Consider the following 17,576-nt stretch of genomic DNA (forward strand, 5'->3'; position numbering starts at 1 on the left):
TAGAACACTTTCTTAAAACATCTGAGCTGTCCTAGAATTTCTGCTAATCTACATTTGTTTGTATGTTTCCAGTGTTAGTCTGATACCCTCTGTCTCCTGTGAATCCCTCCAGATTTACCTGCATTACAGGTGATAAACCCGATACCTTGGGATTGATGAAAAGGCAGTTTAAACAATTATCTTTTACCTCATGTAACCTTACAATATAAAACCATTTTATCACATTTGAATTTTGTTTTCTTAAGATTAATTTGGCTTCTAATTTAATCTGCAATTATTAACTTTCAGTATTGTGAAATCTTAGGGCATAAAAACCTCCCTCCTAACCAAAAAGAACAATTAACAGCTTGGTATTCAGGTACAAGTTACACATTTGTTTATAACATTTTGTATTCTGAGAAACAATTTCTGCAGGCAGAAAACCAGCTGTTGATAAGTACTTCATAAAAGCAGACACAAGACAGAGCTTACCTTCTAGAAATCTACAGTTGCAATTCTACAAAAATTTATACACACAGACCCAATAGGAATTCAACAACATGAAGGCAAAGTAAGATTTTAGTCTCTTTTCTCCCCTCCTTCCATTACTGTAGCTAAGTGCAGCACAGTGGTCAGAGACCTCACATATCCCACAGATGTCTGACAGCTCTATGGCCAGCATAAGCACACTTGCAGGAGCACACTTCATAGCTCCATGCTCACAGCCTGCTCAGCAGCAGGCTATGTGGCATTTCTGGAGCCAGCACAGCCACGCAGGCAGCACCTGCAGAGGTCTCAGCTCAGCACCTGCAAACAGAACTGGGGGACTTCTGAACATTCGGTGTCTTACTGCTGCATAGACTCCGTCCTACCCAGTTTTCTTTGCCATTATGTTCTAAGGCTTTCTGTGCCCTGTAGAGGTCTGCCTTTAGCGAAACAACAAACAAAAGCATTTGTCCACATACAGGATTGGTGTCAGACAAAACAAGTTCCTATCCTCTCTGATTCTTTCCATATCATTGCTGTGTTAAAAGACTTGTAACAAAAGATTTCAAGCTCATTATTCAATAACGGGTGTCATTCAGATTTCAAATTCAATCTGGCTCTGTTAATTACATGTCAGTGATTTATTTTTTTTTTCCTCTTTTTCTAACAGAAAAATAAGGTACTACAACTGGCAGTCTGCCTGAAAGGTTTGAATGTCAGAGCAGTAATTTGGAATGGATCTGACTCAACCAATGTGAGAACAAAAAATAGCTATTAGAGATTCTCCTGACAAGTTGATGTGACAGAGAGAAGCTTAGAAATGCTTTCACCCTCCTGCCTGTGAGAACTGGGCTCTGTCCTGAATGGTACAAAGCAAAAACACCACCAGAAGAATTTTAAAGAACTGCCCTGAAATCTCCATGCCTTTTTCTGCAGTGAGGAACAATGCTTCCTCCCATACTTCCTCAGGTGCAGAACTGACATGGGAGTATCCTGACCTCACCCCTACCGAGTGCTGAATGAAGTGCACAAAGGGACTGACTGCGTGTGATGGGACACAGCCAGCAAGACAGGACAGTCCTGCATCAGGAATGAGATTTGCAACACATCAGATAACCACTTTTGATGAGCAGGCAAGCAGAAGGCAGGAAGCTGTTCTAACCATTTACTCCTCTGCTACCATGGGCAAACAACCTCTGAACACTTCCTAGTGGAAACTTCCAGTCAGATAGAGTAGAACCACAGGGTCAACACTATGTTGTCTCTTTCAACCTCACCTTTCCTGTAAAATAAGACTCATCCTCACCTTCACTACCAAGCATGTAAAGAGTTACTAAATAGAAATAGTAAGTAATAATTACTCATCACAATTAAATGAAAATTCAAGGAAGAAGTGAAACCATGGTTGAAGAGATATATGAAGATACTTTCAATACAGATTCCCAGAGAATGCTCCAGAAGAGGGATATTTGAAACAGGTCTGTATCTTTTCTGCCCTCCCCGCAGGTAGGATGACATCAGGAGGTAGGAAAGATGCTGATTCTTCTTCAGATCTGCATGCCTTCACCATAACCATAAAATTAAAAGCAGACTGAGACATGTAGGTCCCTCTAAACAAAGTAGTCATGCTCTCTGACCATTGTTAGGCATTTCACATTTCCTTAGTACTAGCACTCACAGGTTGCCCGAGATCTTCAAATCAGGAACTCTGAAAACTATCCAAAAATAAAAATAAAGCATTTAAATAGATCAAAAGTTTCCTGGGAAATGTATCTAGCTTCAGAAGACCAGCTTATGTAGCCATAACTGTCACATGTATAAAAACAAAGTTCTTTAAACATTGAAAGACTGTGTCCCATCTTCCTTCATTGTACATTTTACTAACTTTTTATGGCTGCCTTCACCTCTCCAGATTTATCTGTTTTCTGTCTTTTTCCCAGAACTTCTTTCCCTTATCAATTTTTTCAGTTCTCCTGCCATATCTCAAGACTTCTGCCTTCCTCTAGCCAAGCTGTCATGCTAACCTAGCTTCTCCTCTGAAGGCACTGCCTGCAGCTAATTCTGTGCAGAAAAGCCACCAGCCTGACAGAGCAGCAGGGAAGATTCAATTAAAAGCAGTATAGAAGACATGCTTCACGTGTGACCCCTTTCCTGCTCTCCAATGACATATCAGCCTCCTTGATCATTCCTAGAGATAGCAGCAAAAACAACAAATGACACGAGAGAAAAAGACTTGTCAAAAATAGATGACCCGTGCCACCAACTTCCCTACTAAAGGGACGATTTTGTTCCTTATTGACACTTGTTTTCTGCTAGGGATATGTCAAGGCTCAAAATTCCCAGTTTATTGCTGCTGCCTCTTTCAACTTTCATTTCTGTGATGGGATATAAGATTAAGCACAAAATTGGTGACCAAAATCATTTTGTCACCTGAAAAGACAAAAATTGCTGTTTAGTATTTCCCTTATGAAATCTTTGAATAGCAACTCTTCTTTCCAAAAGATATTTTTGCTTGACTCATTTGAATATCTTCAGACTTTTCCAGGTTCTTTTACTCTCCACTCATAACTTTTTTGCAGGCATAGCCAAAACTACACAAGAAGAGCAGCACACTGCTGTTCCCATGAAGATGAAAGCTCTGAAAAAATGATATGTTTAACACCATTCAACCAATTTAAACAACCTGAGAAGGTGAGGAGAGAGAATTCTCTGTTGATGCATATTGTTGCAGTATAAGGAAAATCACTTAATGACCTTTAGGCTTACATGGTTACAGGGTTATGCTGCTGTTATCTCAACATTGTCTGGATTAAATTCCAGTTAAAATGCTCATAATACTTCTGCACCTTTACAAGTTCCTACCCACACCTGAAGTGTCTGTCCATCCATGAACAGATTCCTTACACTTGGCTCTGTACAGAGTCCTAAGACAGTCATTGCAGAAACAGCTATCTAGATTTCTTAAACAAACAGTACTCACTTTTGTCTTGCCAAGGACTAAAATAACGTCTAAGTGACTTTTTCCAGGCACTCAACAATACAGTAATTTTTTATTTTATTTATTTTTTTATCCAACAGCTTTATATATAGTGGTTTTACGTAAAAAAGTCTACAGGAAATGGCAAGCTTTCCTTTTGCTCTTCAGGTTACATGTACCCCTATAAAATGCAAATGAGGAGTGAAGTCAAACTACCTGACACTTAAAAAGAACTCATCTCTGCATCCTGCTCAAGATCAAATGGTGAGTCCCAGCAGCTAAATGGATATTTTAAACATTGGATAACGTATATACTTTCTGGCCTCCAAATGCCACCCTTAATGGGAGTTACACTGACAAACTCTACTAACAACGTCTTCGGGCACTAGGGAATCAAACAAAGATAGTTTCCATTTGCACTCCTACAACATGATGTCTGAGCCTTCACCTCTGTGCAGACTTTTATACACGAAATGAGAGCTTGGGACTGTCACAAAGGCAAAACAAATCAAGGAGTGCAGTCCTGCAACACACCAGACATAACCAAGTCTACCAGACCTGTTAGAAAGCTGGCATCATATCGTGGCGAGTATCAGCCAAAAAAAAAAAAAAAACACAAATAACAACTTTCCACTTCTGCAAGGAGTTTTCCAAAGAAATTAAAATCTTTCAAATCATCAGAAAACTTTCATGATCCTCATTCTCACCCAAACAATTCAATAATAAAATAAAAATGACTATTGCATCCAGTTTTCCCTTTTTCTCATGCTTTCTTCAAAGATTTAGGAGGGGTGTATTTCCACAAAATGGAAATCAAAAAGACAGAAACTCAAAACTAATTTCCAAGTAATGCCTTCACCAGCAACTGCATGTACCAATAGAGGTACGTGGAGGAGGTTCTGGCACAGCAAAGTTCTCAAGATTGAATTCAAAGGTGTTGGCTGGTGCAGTCTACAGTTTCTGTGATAGATGCTTAGATTTCCTCTCATGCTCAGCAAAACACAAGATGCTCCCAGCTGTCTGAAAGCAACTGATAAGTAAGAAGCCAAACTTCCCTAAAAAGGAGCCTTCCTGAACAGGACCTCTCATTTTCCTCTTTTGTTCTCAGAGAAGTTCTGTCTCTCCCCATCCTTCATCACGTATGGGGCTTTTTTTTTTTACTCAAGTGATTTTACCATATTCTTTCCTTTTTTAATTAAAAATGAGCACACAGACTGAGATCAATAAGAGTGTCACAGGATACGCTGTTACTTGGCCAACAGATGGGAAGGTTACACACCCTCAGGCTATGCTGGCTGCCCAAGGTGTGCTGTGAGAATACATTTTCCCCGCAGGGCTGATAAATGGGCAGCCACAGTTCCACAGCTCACCATTCTAGGAACACAGGGATACTTACAGGGATGCAACTGGGGCAGCATACACACTGGCTCTGCAACATCATGCAAGCTAAAAAATGTGGGAAGAGAAAAATTTGCTGAGGCAGGAATTTCTTAAATGCCCCTTACTCATAGATGAAATCAATCACCAAGCTACACATTGGGAACAAAGATGTCGCAGGCTCTCTTCATGCCTGTTCACTCACTGCCAATTGTAGGAAGAGAACAGCTGCTGCTATAGAGAAGGGGCTTCATATTTTGCCATGTTCCTTGTCACGTTTGTTTCCCCCCCCCCCCCCCCAAGGCCTTATCCCAGTTACTATGGAAGTAAAATGGCAGTTGAGAAATGCTGGCAGTTAGGAGTCCTATTGCTGTAGAGCTGCTTTGTTTCTCAGTGTAAAAGTAAGTATATTTCATATTTACCACCAATGGCACTTGGCCACAAAATCTACACTTTCAGTCTAGCAGTTAGTTGCAGTCACCACTGTGCAGAGTGGATTGTAGAGGGAAAGCTGGGGAGCTTGCACACTTCTCTTCATGAGCATACCCAGAGAAAAAAAGTTTCAGCAGCTGGGACAGAGTCTAGATCTTTTGTATAACAAATCCAATTCATCAGTAGTATAAAGTATTGGAGTTAACACTGTCAGAAATTTTCCAAGAAAAGTGCTGTTCATTAGAAATACCTTGTTCCAGACTTTTTCCAGGTCAAAAACCAGCTGAGCCTGGATTCCTGCTTCAAGCCTGATGATCCTAAAAATTGAAGTCTGAAAACTAATTAAAAAACAGCAACAATAAAATTTGCTACAAACCAGAAACTCTGGTTTCCACCACCCTGGAATGTGTTTCATTGAGTGAAAAAAATGAGACTCTTGGCAAAGATAGCAGAGTTTTATCACTTAATTTTTTCCAGAGGAGTCCTACAATATTTATTACCTGCATAAGATAAGCGTAATGGAATTCATTCCAACATTTCATCTAGAAGAGACTTCATGAGAAAGAACTTTTTTTTAAATGAGTAGAACCAAGGAAACATGATTGAGTTAGCCAATTCAACTTTTTTTTTTTTTTTAAAGTGTATCCATTCAAAATTAGTTTCCTCACACTTTGGACAGTCACCTGACAATCTGACTACACAATCATGCTGCGCTTCAAAGAAAGGGAGAGTCTGCAGCCAGACAAACAAATTGCTTCAGTTCTGATCTTTATTTCAGGCATTTTTGTCTTTTTTCAGGAAACACATTGAATAAATGCAAATCTCCTGAAGGGAAAAGCACGTTTCCATTTACTAAGGCACCATCACTTACCTATTCTCAGTCTGAGAAACGAGTAGTGTTGAGCTCTAAGATCAGAAATTGAATGCACAAATGTTAAACTAGCTGATGGGCAGCATTTCTATGGAAAGGCAAGAAAATTATCACAGTGAAAAAAAAAAGTTACCCCTGCAGCCCACATCAGGTGTAGCACATAGGATTCTCAAAGAAAGTACATCTTGGGTGCACGACAGGAAAAAAAATAAATCCACAATTCCTTTCAAAATAATTCCCAGGAAAATGACAGCATTTCGGGGACTGTAAGTGCTATTTGGGGAGAAAGGAGCACCATGGGTTACAGGAGGTATTCAGAGAAGTCAGGTCACAGAACTATCTGCATTCAAGAAGGCATTATCAGTTGTAGTAACTTTTTGCTTGCCCTTTTGAAATTAGCCTCCATTCCCAGCTCAAAATAGACCTGTGGGTTGGTAAGAGGGGAAGGGGTAAGCAGTAAAAGAGGAATTATCCTCTCTTGCTTTCCCCATCTGAAAGCCTGTAGACTGTACTATCTGTGTCTACAGGCACAAGTAGGCAGCAGGGTCTATGAAGCAACAGGATACATGACCAGCTGATGACACAGCAGAGCTTAAAAATAATACTGCTGATTGGAAAATGTCAGTGTCTCCTACGCAGGTCACACTCTTGGGGCTATCTGTAAAAAGTTTCAGTAGTTCTCTGGAGGAGGCAGGGGACTAGAACCTGAAAGCAGGATAGCAGCATCAGATAACATGGGAGAACAATTCCCAGATTTATTCAGTTGTCCAGAGCATCCCCCAGAACTGCCTGCAATGTCAGAGCCGTGAAGGGAGAAAACAGTGGTTCCCAACACATTTGTACAGACCTAATTAAGGTGTTCAGCTTTACAATTGAGCCACAGTGGTCAGGACCAAAATTATTCCAGAAATTGAGCATGGATACAGCTGAAAGAGAAGCTGCTTCTACACAATCAGTATATACAGTCATAAAATATTTTAGAAAATATCTTGTTATTCCGCATGTAGTGAATAATGGGTAATTTCACAACTTTTAATGTCCATACTTAGGATAAACTCTTACAAAGCAAATTGAATGAATTCTGCTCAAGGGACTCTCTTGCAACACTGTGAATCATGCAATATCCACAGGTATTGCAACATCTAATTGCAAAATCAAGGCTGTTTTCCCCCCAACCCTCCTCATATTCTCCTTTCAGCCAACAGTGACAGTGTTACACAGGGTTAGCAAGTTGAATCAGCTCAATAAACGTTTGACAGTCACCCAACACATCCAACTCAAGGGAGATAGCTGAATTGTGAGGCCTGGAGGTAAGAAGGGGAGTAAAACTTCTCTTATCATTAATACAGAGCTGTTAGCACAGCTCCTTCTGAAATGGTAGAGTTTCAGAACAGACTGCTTAGCTGCCCCCTTGGTTAAAGCACAGAGTTCTTCAAGCCAATACTGAGCCCAGGAGCAACAGCACAGACAAGAAAGCAACGTGCATTCACACCACAAGCATTGCGGCCTCAGTCACAAAGATCAGGAAGAGCTATAAATGAACATACATTGGCCTGGTAAAAGCAACTGTCTGTGAGCAATAGACTAACAAAAGGATCTTTTAAACACAAAAGCTTAGAGAACAAACACAACAGTTCATAACAACTAACTAAAAAACAGTGGGTATCTTGCAACAACTCTTGTACAAGATCTGCTGATACCTCTTTCCAGACTGAGAATACCTAATAGTTGCCTGGTTTAGGATAGCAGTGACTGCGTCTCAAGTACTGTACAGGTCACATATCACTGGAGATTACATTTACCTCAGAAGATGACCTATTCAGCCAGTACCAATTACAATGCTGTAATACTATAACGTGATGGAAAACACAGTGATACTAGTGGAGCAGCACAATCCTAGGCTGCAGCAAATAAGAACAAGCCCAAACACAGCAGCCATGGACAGAGAAACAAAGGAAGAAAAACTGCTTACCCTTAGAAGGCCTCAGGCAGGCATGGATCTCCAGCAAGATCCCCCCTACCTCACTGCCAGTGTTTAAATGAAGTCTGGGAAGGGGTGCATCTGGCTCCTCCCTTCCAATCACTCTGGTACACTGCACCTGAGCTCCCCTGGGTTGGCCCTGCCTGCCCACCAGGTGTTCAATCACTGGCTCAGGCCGTGACTCAGCATTTCCACTACACCAACTCATTAATGAATGTTAACACACACAGTATGTTTAAAATTCATGTAGTCAGAAGCATGAGCTCTAGGTTTTAAATATCTCTATTATTTATGCATTACTGTAGTTTTGTAAATAAACAAGGAAAATACTTTGATATGTCAGTCTGACAGAGCACCACAACAGAACAGACCTATTTGCCCCTTTAAGAAGTCTGTTGCAGAGACCCTTTCTTATTCATCATGATTAAAGCTCTTCTTTTTTTACAACCCTGAAGCTACAGATTTTGCAGCTCTGCCTCTCAAAAAGGCATCCTAAGTTTATGGGCTAAAAACATTCACCACTCCATGACCATGCAATAGCAAACATAATGAGAGTACATTAAATTTGGCTGACAATCATGGGCCAAACGTAGACCTCAGTTGGGTATCTCAGGCAGCACAACTCTTGATCCCTCAACTCCTGCTTGAGTAACAACAAGTAGAAACATTCCAGATGTTCTGTATCTTACTGCCTGCTGTGACACCAAATAAATACATTTGCTTAGATCCTTCAACTCCAGATAGCCTGAAATTACTTAAAAGAATTGCATATCTTGATGATCTCTTTAGGAAAATAATCTTAGCACCTCTCTGCAAGAATATTTGCTTTGGAGGAAGTTGACAGCTGTCAATATCCAAGGCAAAATACGCTGTTGTTAATACAAACCATGTAAGATATTTGTGCCATTTGAAATTAAAAGGCTGATAACATAGGAGGGAAGCTCCCGCTGCTTGCTGTCCACAGCCACATTAGGCTCTAGATATCACAAAGCAGTCTACCCCACCCTCTGTCCCCAGCATAGAGTCCATCACAATGGGATAATTTCAGGCTGAAAATTGAGATGGGGCTAAGAGAGATGACAACATGTAAAAGCTGGGTGGAAGGTGCTATACACCAGCCAGAGACTGAGGAGTAGACTGTGCCATTTACTTCTGACTACAAGAAACAACTGAAATGCAGCACAAAGTCCAATGCCTCCTCAGCTCATTTCAGCACTGAGTTGTAGTGCTTATACTCTAAATGTCACAAAACGTAGGCAAGCTCAGCCATGGCTATCCACTGATGCCCAGGAGAAGACTGCAGGCAGGAAACTGAAGGAGTTCCTACAGAAGCTGTAGGAAATGGCTACTGCTACTCTGCTCCCCCCCACCACAGGAAGGACACAAACGTTCCATGGATTTTAGATCTCTGAAATGGCAGCTACATTAGGAAAGGAGGGGAGTCAATCTGTGTATGTTTATCAGACCCTTCTGTGGAAGTCAGTTGTGAAAATTCCCATATCTGCTAGGTCAGGGTCCAGCCTCTCTCTTTGTGTCTCAGCAGAATTATGTTGGACACTCAGGCACTCTCAAACAAAAGTGAGAGGAAGAGGTTGGCTGATCAATCAAGTATTTCCTTCAGCTGCAGTTCTTTTTCCTACAGGAAGCCCTGGCTTGTACAAGCCACTGCAGAAGCAAACATCAAAGGACTCCTCTATCAGTCTGGGTAATAGACTGCACTTGAACTCTATTCAGTGAAGTGAGACTTCTTAAGCTGAGAGCTGAAGTTAAATTTGTTATTCCTGGCAAACTGCCCAACAGGAAATGGACCTAGGGCAGATGTTTGCATCTCAGTGAGAGATTGACACTTTTATAATATCCCATGAAAGCAGGAGGAACAGAAAGAGTTGCTCAAACTACTGATTGTTCTAAGGTCTACTCTTAATGCTGTAGTGGTTATGAGACTTCCTTTTAGAAACTGGCAAATAATGGAAAGAAGAAAGCGTTAAACATCAGCAGGAAGTAGTTTGAGCAAAGATCCTGCCCACGAGGCTAATTCAAGAGGACAGGATGAAAAATGCACTCCTTGAGTAGCAGCAGTTACAGTAGGTCCTTTGCATACAGTAGTTGTTACTTCAAAAACAGATTTCAATCAAAGATGCTCCTTCACCAAAGACACAACGTGCTGACTTGCTAGTTCTATCCACACAGAATTTCAGACCACTGTGTGTCCATAGCCTGCACACCAGTGTAAAAGAGATGATGCAAACCACTCCAGTGCACAGTCCTGTAGATATGCTTCCTTGCATATCTAGGGGTATGAAATCTCATAGGTTCCCATACTGAGTTTCCCAAAGCCTTGGTCAAGCTAAGCTCCACAAAGCCAACAAAAAAATTGGACTTTGGTGAGCAAACAGCAAAAAATGGTTCCTCTTGCTAAAATTCTTTACTATGTTTCTCAAAAGAACCAACTGCAGCTGACAGCCACACATCATGCAAAAAAAGCATAACAAAAACTTTGTCTGTTCCTCTCCTGCGTGAAGCTCAATTACAATGCCATCTCCTCAATAAGAAATCTGAAGTTGCATTTTGACTTTTGGATTAAAGAGGTTTACCTCTTCATTATCTATTAACAGTAAAAATATTTCATGGCAACATGCCATTTTGGGATCTCCTTTCTTATCTATAACTTAGAAGGTGCATTATGACAGAGAATTCAAATGACGAAACCACCTAAGATCAAAAGCCAAGAGACTTGATCTCTGCAAGTGTTCTTTTTTTTTTTTAATATTTGTTTCCACTTCACTGGAAATGTACTTTAAAGAACTGGTAAGGTGTGTAGATACAAGAACAACATTAAGTATGAAAGAATGCAGCCGAGCACATTCAGTAATGGCTCAGTTTATAGCAGATTTTGCAATGTGGAAGGAGTCTAAATATTGTTATATTGCATTCTTTAGTATTTTTTTTGTTTTGTTTTATGTTTTGCCTAAAGCTTGAACAGTCTCTGTGCAATCAATGAAACAAAAACATGCTTAGATATCTGTCAATTGCCAGAGTCCCATACTTGCTGTTCCTCTTAGGCTGCACAGACACCAGCAGCACACAGAGCACATTTGCCACTTCATCCTCACTTTCCATGAGAATAAGGCAGACTGGGACTCAACCATCACACTCTCCACAGACACAGAGAGGAGTTTTCAGTTGTTTGAATGTTCTTCATCCTTCAAAAGAAACAAGCTATCCAAGCACATGGAAGCATCCTAGGAATCAATCTGAGGCCATGAGCTTCCAAACTGACCTGTACTTGTTCTGCAAGTCTGAGATGCAACTTTGAACACTGTCCAGACAAATTTCCTGCTTGGACCTTCACAGGATTTTCTCTTAGGAAAGAAAGATTAATCATTAAGCATTAATCAATTGATAAGTACATAGGCATTAATTAGACAAATCTAATTAATAGCAAATAATTCTTGCATTATTTTTATACTATAAAAAGAGAAAGGAAAAAGAGAGAAAAAAATAAAAAGCATCCTAAAGAGAGACAGGAAAGCATGAAATCATGTTTTGGCTTCCTGCTCAAGAACTACAGAATAAATCATATGTTGTTGATACAAAGCTCTGCGATTCTCACCCAACAGCAGTTATGATCAAATCTATAGCAACTCCATAGGTAACAAAGACCAGTGCTGGTGGAAACTTGTTCTTGAAAATCAAAATAGCAATAAACAGGGTCACATCTATATCTTTAAATTAACACTTTCAGCTAATTGGGCTGTCACTTTTCCAGCTGCAAATCACTAAAGCATTTGCTTCCTAAGTTCAGGGAAAAAGTCTCCAGAGGCCATGAGTCAGTGAATGAAAACTGTTTTGGGTCCCATGGCAAAGAAAGTACTTTGCATTCAAAAACAGATGTATTTCTTGTGGGAAAAAAACAGCCCAATTCCTTCCTCTCCCATAGATAATGCAAAATGTCAGACACCTCCCACCCTCCAGTCCCAGGAGATCAATAGCAATTCAATGACTGGTTGTTTTTTTTTCCTTAAAGGTTAGCTCATACCTACTTGAAAATTGTAACTGAAATGCCACCAGCTCCCTACTTATGGGAGAGTGAGGCATGGGACATCAGGTTGCCACTACTGTTAAACTGCTCTGGCTGCAAAAACCAGCAGAATTTGGGCACTTGGAAGCTGAGGTGGGAAAGGAAGGCTGGGAGATAGAAAAAGGCTGGGTGCAGGGCAGGGGCAGTACCTGTGCCTGGTGCACAGTAGCAACTGGCTCAAAAAGGACTGGGAGAAGACTGTATGCTGGGAAAACCCACCCGCACATTTTGTTTGCACTCATACAGAAAAGAGTCCCTGGGATTAATTTACTGCACTGACAGAATGTTCTACGAGTTTGGAGCTGTACAGAGGAACAGTGAATTATTACACTACTAAACAACAAAAATGGTATTCAAAGCTTAAAAAAAAAAAAGAAAAGAAAAAAAGTACGCCATGTTGTACTACTTTAATTCATGGCTTTCAAGTCTGGGTTCAGTAACTCCATCATGAGAGCACTTGTGACACACACACTGTAGCAGCCCCAGTAGTGCTGCTGATCCACAGAACCTGCCTTCTTGCTGCTGCACAGGTGAGCCTGAGCCCCGCCAGAAAACTGCAGACCCAGCACAGTCAAGCACAGGATCTGAGATCATCACACAGCAACACTGCCTTGTTTGCACAGCCCCTCAGCAACATGTAAGGCCACAGCTAATTGGGAGTCTTTGATAACTCACACCATTAACCCTCAGCCCTTCTGGGCCCCTCAGCTCTTCCCATTACACCTGTGCTAACACTGCACTGGATTTGCAGGCAGGAAGGCCATGCATGCACAGTGCAGACAGATGGGAGGATGCTCCCCTGAAGTTGTTCTACTCCACTGTTCTTGTTTCACTGGATATTTTACACATCAAATATGAAAAATAAAATGCAAATAAAATTTAAAATAAAATAAAATATCCCAGAACTTTAGGCTGTGTGCTATCATAGCTGACTTGGCAAAGCTCCCGCAGTCTCAGTGGAGTTGGAAAAGGGGGAGGAAATACACAAAGGGTGGCTTTGCTTACTCACATCATTGACACAGACACACTTGTTTACATTGCATTGGCCTCATCTAAACTTTGCTGGAGGTTGATCATAATATTTACAAGCTAGAAGAACAATTATGTAGCTGAGAGCAGCTAAATGAACAAAACAAAACCAGAGAAGCAGAAATCATATCGTTTGTGAAAGTAAAAAAAATAAACAGCCATCAGACCACATATCTTCCCTGCTCTGTATAAATTTACTCTGTGGCACTTTTTGTGCTGCTTTCCTACAGTATTGATGTTCTGTGAATTTATAAACACTTACAGTGCTTATATTCTCCATGTACTGACTTGTACCATAAAAATTTATATGAAAGGATATTTCCTATGCTTCATCAGTTTGTTTACAGAGTCCATCTTTAAAAGACCAATATTATTTCCTCCGGGGCCTGTTTACAGTCTGCACCTGTGATGCTCTCTTCAATTTTAATCTCATGGGCTGTATTTATTACATAACTGTTTTCTCTCTTTTAGGCACCATTAATCATCCCTCCGCCAAGATCTTCTTCCCACACCAGGCTTTACTGTACATTCCTTGCATTTTCATACCATGATGTCAGTCCAGAAGTAGAACAAAGATAAGCATGGCTCACGGTTTTCTTCAAATGATCCCTTTTCTCCAAAGCTATATATAAAATGAAAACCTAATACTCACCATGGAATTCAGGGAGGATCCAGGCCTGGGGATTTATGGTTCTCTCATATTCCGTATCCGTATTTCCTGAAAGCTAAGAGAACATAAGCAAAATGATTTTGGAAAAATGATGGTAGGAAAAATGATGGTAGGAATAGAGACCAGAGCTAGCACAGCATAGCTTCCTAGTCAATAGTTAAGCAACTAGGCAAATATATAAATGGCATCAGCAAATATTTTGAAACTAATTTGTCTATTATGCTTGAAAAATTATGAAAATCTTTCACACTTCTGTCTGTTCGGGAAAGTGAGACTGCTGCATACATTTAATACTTTTTGCCACTGGAAATTATTTTTTATGTTTTAGAATAGTAAGAAGAAAAGAATGCTCAGAAAATTTCCATTCATTTGCATGTTTTAGAGATAGGATGCACTGAGTTTTTAACTACGAACTTCACATTATAAAAGCAAGAGTACTCTAGTAATCTGGCAAATCACTGTTCTTGGACAAACATTCATCCTACTGTGGTTTTAATTTGACTCAAGTACTCCAAGCAGGTTGCTTCCAACTAAGCTATCATACTAAATTCATAAAGAGTAAAAACTCCATATGTCATAGCAGAATATCAGAAAAGCAGTGCTTTCACGTGTCTGGATGTCAAATATCAGACTATAAAAATACCTGGGCAGCTCTGTTCTTCTCTTGGAGCAAAGAAGAGAGCTGTTCAGGCAGAACAATATTTGTTTTATTGACAGATTTTACTGTTATCTGTTATCCACCAGTGGGCTCCATTTGCAGTTTTCATCACACAGTAATTGCTTATTAGAGACATTAGCAGGTTGTTTATTTGAAAACTATTATGCTAATAAGGAGCAATCATATTAGCAAGGTGTGCTCTTTATAACTTTATTTGTTTATTCTCAGCAACTAAACTTCCAAAACCCCAAACTTTTTTGTTCCTTACTGAAAGATTTGGAAGTAAAACATTTGATTACTATTCTTTTTTTTTTTTTTAATTCCTGAGAAATTTGTCCAATAATAATCAGCAGTTTTAATGCCATCATAAATAACAGGACTGACAGGAAGTTTCCTAAATTTGGAGGCCATTCTGTACACAAATACTTACTTGCTAAGCATCCTGGAAAAATTATGTTGTTGCTGTATTTGCATATTTTCTTATTATAAGCATTACCATAGCTATAATGTACTACCCTTAGTACATTATTAAGCCCAAAGGAAAGGAAGAAACTAATTGTAGCATAACTTCTAAGACTCTAGGAAAGCACCTGTTTTACTTATCCCTTGAGCCTCAGGGGATTTCTGACCTCAGACTCACCAACAAACTCCTTTATGAAATCCTAGATTGGGTTAGTTATATTTACACATCCTAAGATGTCTAACAAGTCAAGAAACGCTAACAGCACATTTGCAGTCTTGCAAGAAAATGCATTTACCATTGGCACAGCTTAAAGTTTTTGCTATTTATTATTTTGTTGTGCTTGGGGGCTATTTGTACTGTACACAGAGTAACTTTTGGAAAAAAAAATAAGAAAACAGTCTTGCAGTGGGTAGTACTTACAAGCACAGTAGAGCTGCAGCAATTCCAACCTGATTGCATGCCAAAACAGCTATGCTTATTATTATTTATATTGCATTAGCACATAGATCCAAGAGCCATACTACTAGGAGTAATGTAAACATGCAGGCAAAGAGCCTACTGATCTAAGCAGCTCATAATCAAAAATGACAAAAGATAAAAAAAAAAGGAGAGGATATAAGAGAAGAAGGGAAAGAAAAGTGAAAGAAAAGAAAAAGGAAAAAAAGAAAAGAGGAAAAGAAGAGCAAGCAAAACACAGAGCAGGGGAAGAGAAGCAGAAAAAAACAGTGTGTATAGGGACTAACCACACACAGCTCGGCTCACCTCCTGCCTGCTGGACAGCCTCAGCAGTAAGAGAGCATGGAATGAGGCTCTGGATTAAGTAATCAGACAAGCCCCAGTAAGAATACAGTAAGGCAACTGAATAGTCTGGATTTTATTATAGAAATATATACACATTAAGCACTCTAAGTATCACAGTGCATTTCCTATCTCCTTGCTTCTATATACATACAGATCTGTATGCGTGCTAACATACAACTCAAGCTACAATGATGTTTCCTTAGATCTTACTGCAGTATATAAGCAAAGCACTGTAAAGGGAGGTTACAATGCAGAGAAGTAGATATGTTGCATCAGAATTGTATATGGCTATGGGCTGGAGTCCAAAACCAGCAAGCCCAGTATATTTTGGAAACTCTTAAACCTAAAACTAGGTAAGCACACCTGGATATCTCCCCAGACTTCCAAATCACTGACTTCAGATGTGGAATGAGGAGTAGAAATAGGTGAATTTTTACAACATAGCCAAAAGTCTTCATGCAGTAGTATTTGTCACAGTAACAGCGAGGGAAGGAGAAATACGTAAAAGGCTCAATGCTTTGTTTTGAAGTTTCAACCACTCTCCAGGAAAGAGACATATCACTTTACATAATACTTTACAAATCAATAGTTGCTTCAAAACATGTCTATTAACAGTAAGACTTGCAGATCTGGCAGTCTCCCAGTCCTAGCGCTTCCTCTGTGCCAGAGAAGTCTTTCTGAGTAAAAGCTGCTTTACTTTGCAATGAATCCAGAAAGCTCCTAGGACTGAAAGCTCATCTAAAACCAGTGCAGTGGGTGACCTCCCCACCACTCCGAGCTCTCCCCTCAGGTCTTACATCACCCAGTAGAAATCCTTCAGAGATGGAAAGTGGAGTAGATATTTATAAGTGGTGTTTATTTTTTTGGAATAGCATAGGAAGTCAGTTGCACATTCTCTTCATCACAAAATCAGGTAATTTTAACATCCTTAAGCCAATCTCCTGTATCTCTTGCCTCCCATGAGCATCTTTTAGAAAAAAAGGAAAAGAGAAAGAAAGAACACTATCATTTTATGGTGCTTTTACAAGCACAGTCTTGTTTGTTAACACATAGTGGGAGTACAGGATGGCTTTGTGAAGAGCTTTCTGTTCCAGCAGGTTTATATTTGAAGGTGACAGTAATGAATGGAATCATCCTGTTCCACGCTATCAAGAGTCAAGATTCAGGCTGAAACAAGTGGGGTGCTGAGGCAGATCTGTGTCCTTTTGGGTTCCAGCACTGCAGCTTTAGAACCCTTCTCTTGGAATAACCCTTGCCTCAGGTTGTTGCTAAGGAAACCAGCATTTGAGGGTTTGCTTTGTTTCTCCATCTATAATGTACTGACAGCAGCTCTGGTTGTATCCTAACAGGAGAAGCTGAACAGGCTTTATGCACAAATGACAACAAGTGAAAAAACACCAGTGATTCCGCAACAGACAGTAACAACAGAGCTGAGACTTTACAGCATGCTCAGAAACACCTATGGGAGGGAAGCAAAGCCAAGGCCATGCAGCTCCACCCAGCCATCACCACCCAGCTGGCTGGAGCTCCCAGTCCTGGTTGAACATAGCTGGGTACACACAACTCCCATGAAAGCATCTGCTTACCCTCTGCTTCATCTGCACGTTTACTGGTTGTAAGGGCTGTGTTGGTCTGACTGGGATATCCAGGGTGTAAAGGAAAATAGTAGCACAACATATCTGAACAATCTGAATACTACAATGAGCTATCATGGCATAGCTCAGAATTTCAAAATCAACCTGTAAAGTTTTGCCCAATACATCTTCATAAT

At 40.1% G+C, this 17,576-nt stretch overlaps 1 protein-coding gene across 4 annotated transcripts in view; it reads right to left on the reverse strand.

Moving 5' to 3' along the window:
* The window catches only part of LOC149916599 (uncharacterized), a 135,259-nt gene that overhangs the window by 100,134 nt on the left and 17,549 nt on the right, over positions 1–17,576 (reverse strand). Inside the window, exons 1-3 of one of the 4 annotated variants that reach the window (XR_016469596.1) lie at positions 8,095–8,116; positions 5,502–5,589; positions 4,839–4,888 (exon numbers count right to left, since the gene is read on the reverse strand). The gene's annotated coding sequence lies outside the window, so the exon portion shown is untranslated. Of the gene's footprint in view, positions 1–4,838; positions 4,889–5,501; positions 5,590–8,094; positions 11,466–13,865; positions 13,939–17,576 lie in introns of those variants that run through there. The other 3 variants (XR_016469593.1, XR_016469592.1, XR_016469594.1) reach the window with 3 other exon arrangements.

This window comes from Phasianus colchicus, chromosome 10 (genome assembly GCF_987193195.1).
Source record: "Phasianus colchicus chromosome 10, bPhaCol1.hap1.1, whole genome shotgun sequence".
Taxonomy (NCBI): Eukaryota; Metazoa; Chordata; class Aves; order Galliformes; family Phasianidae; genus Phasianus; species Phasianus colchicus.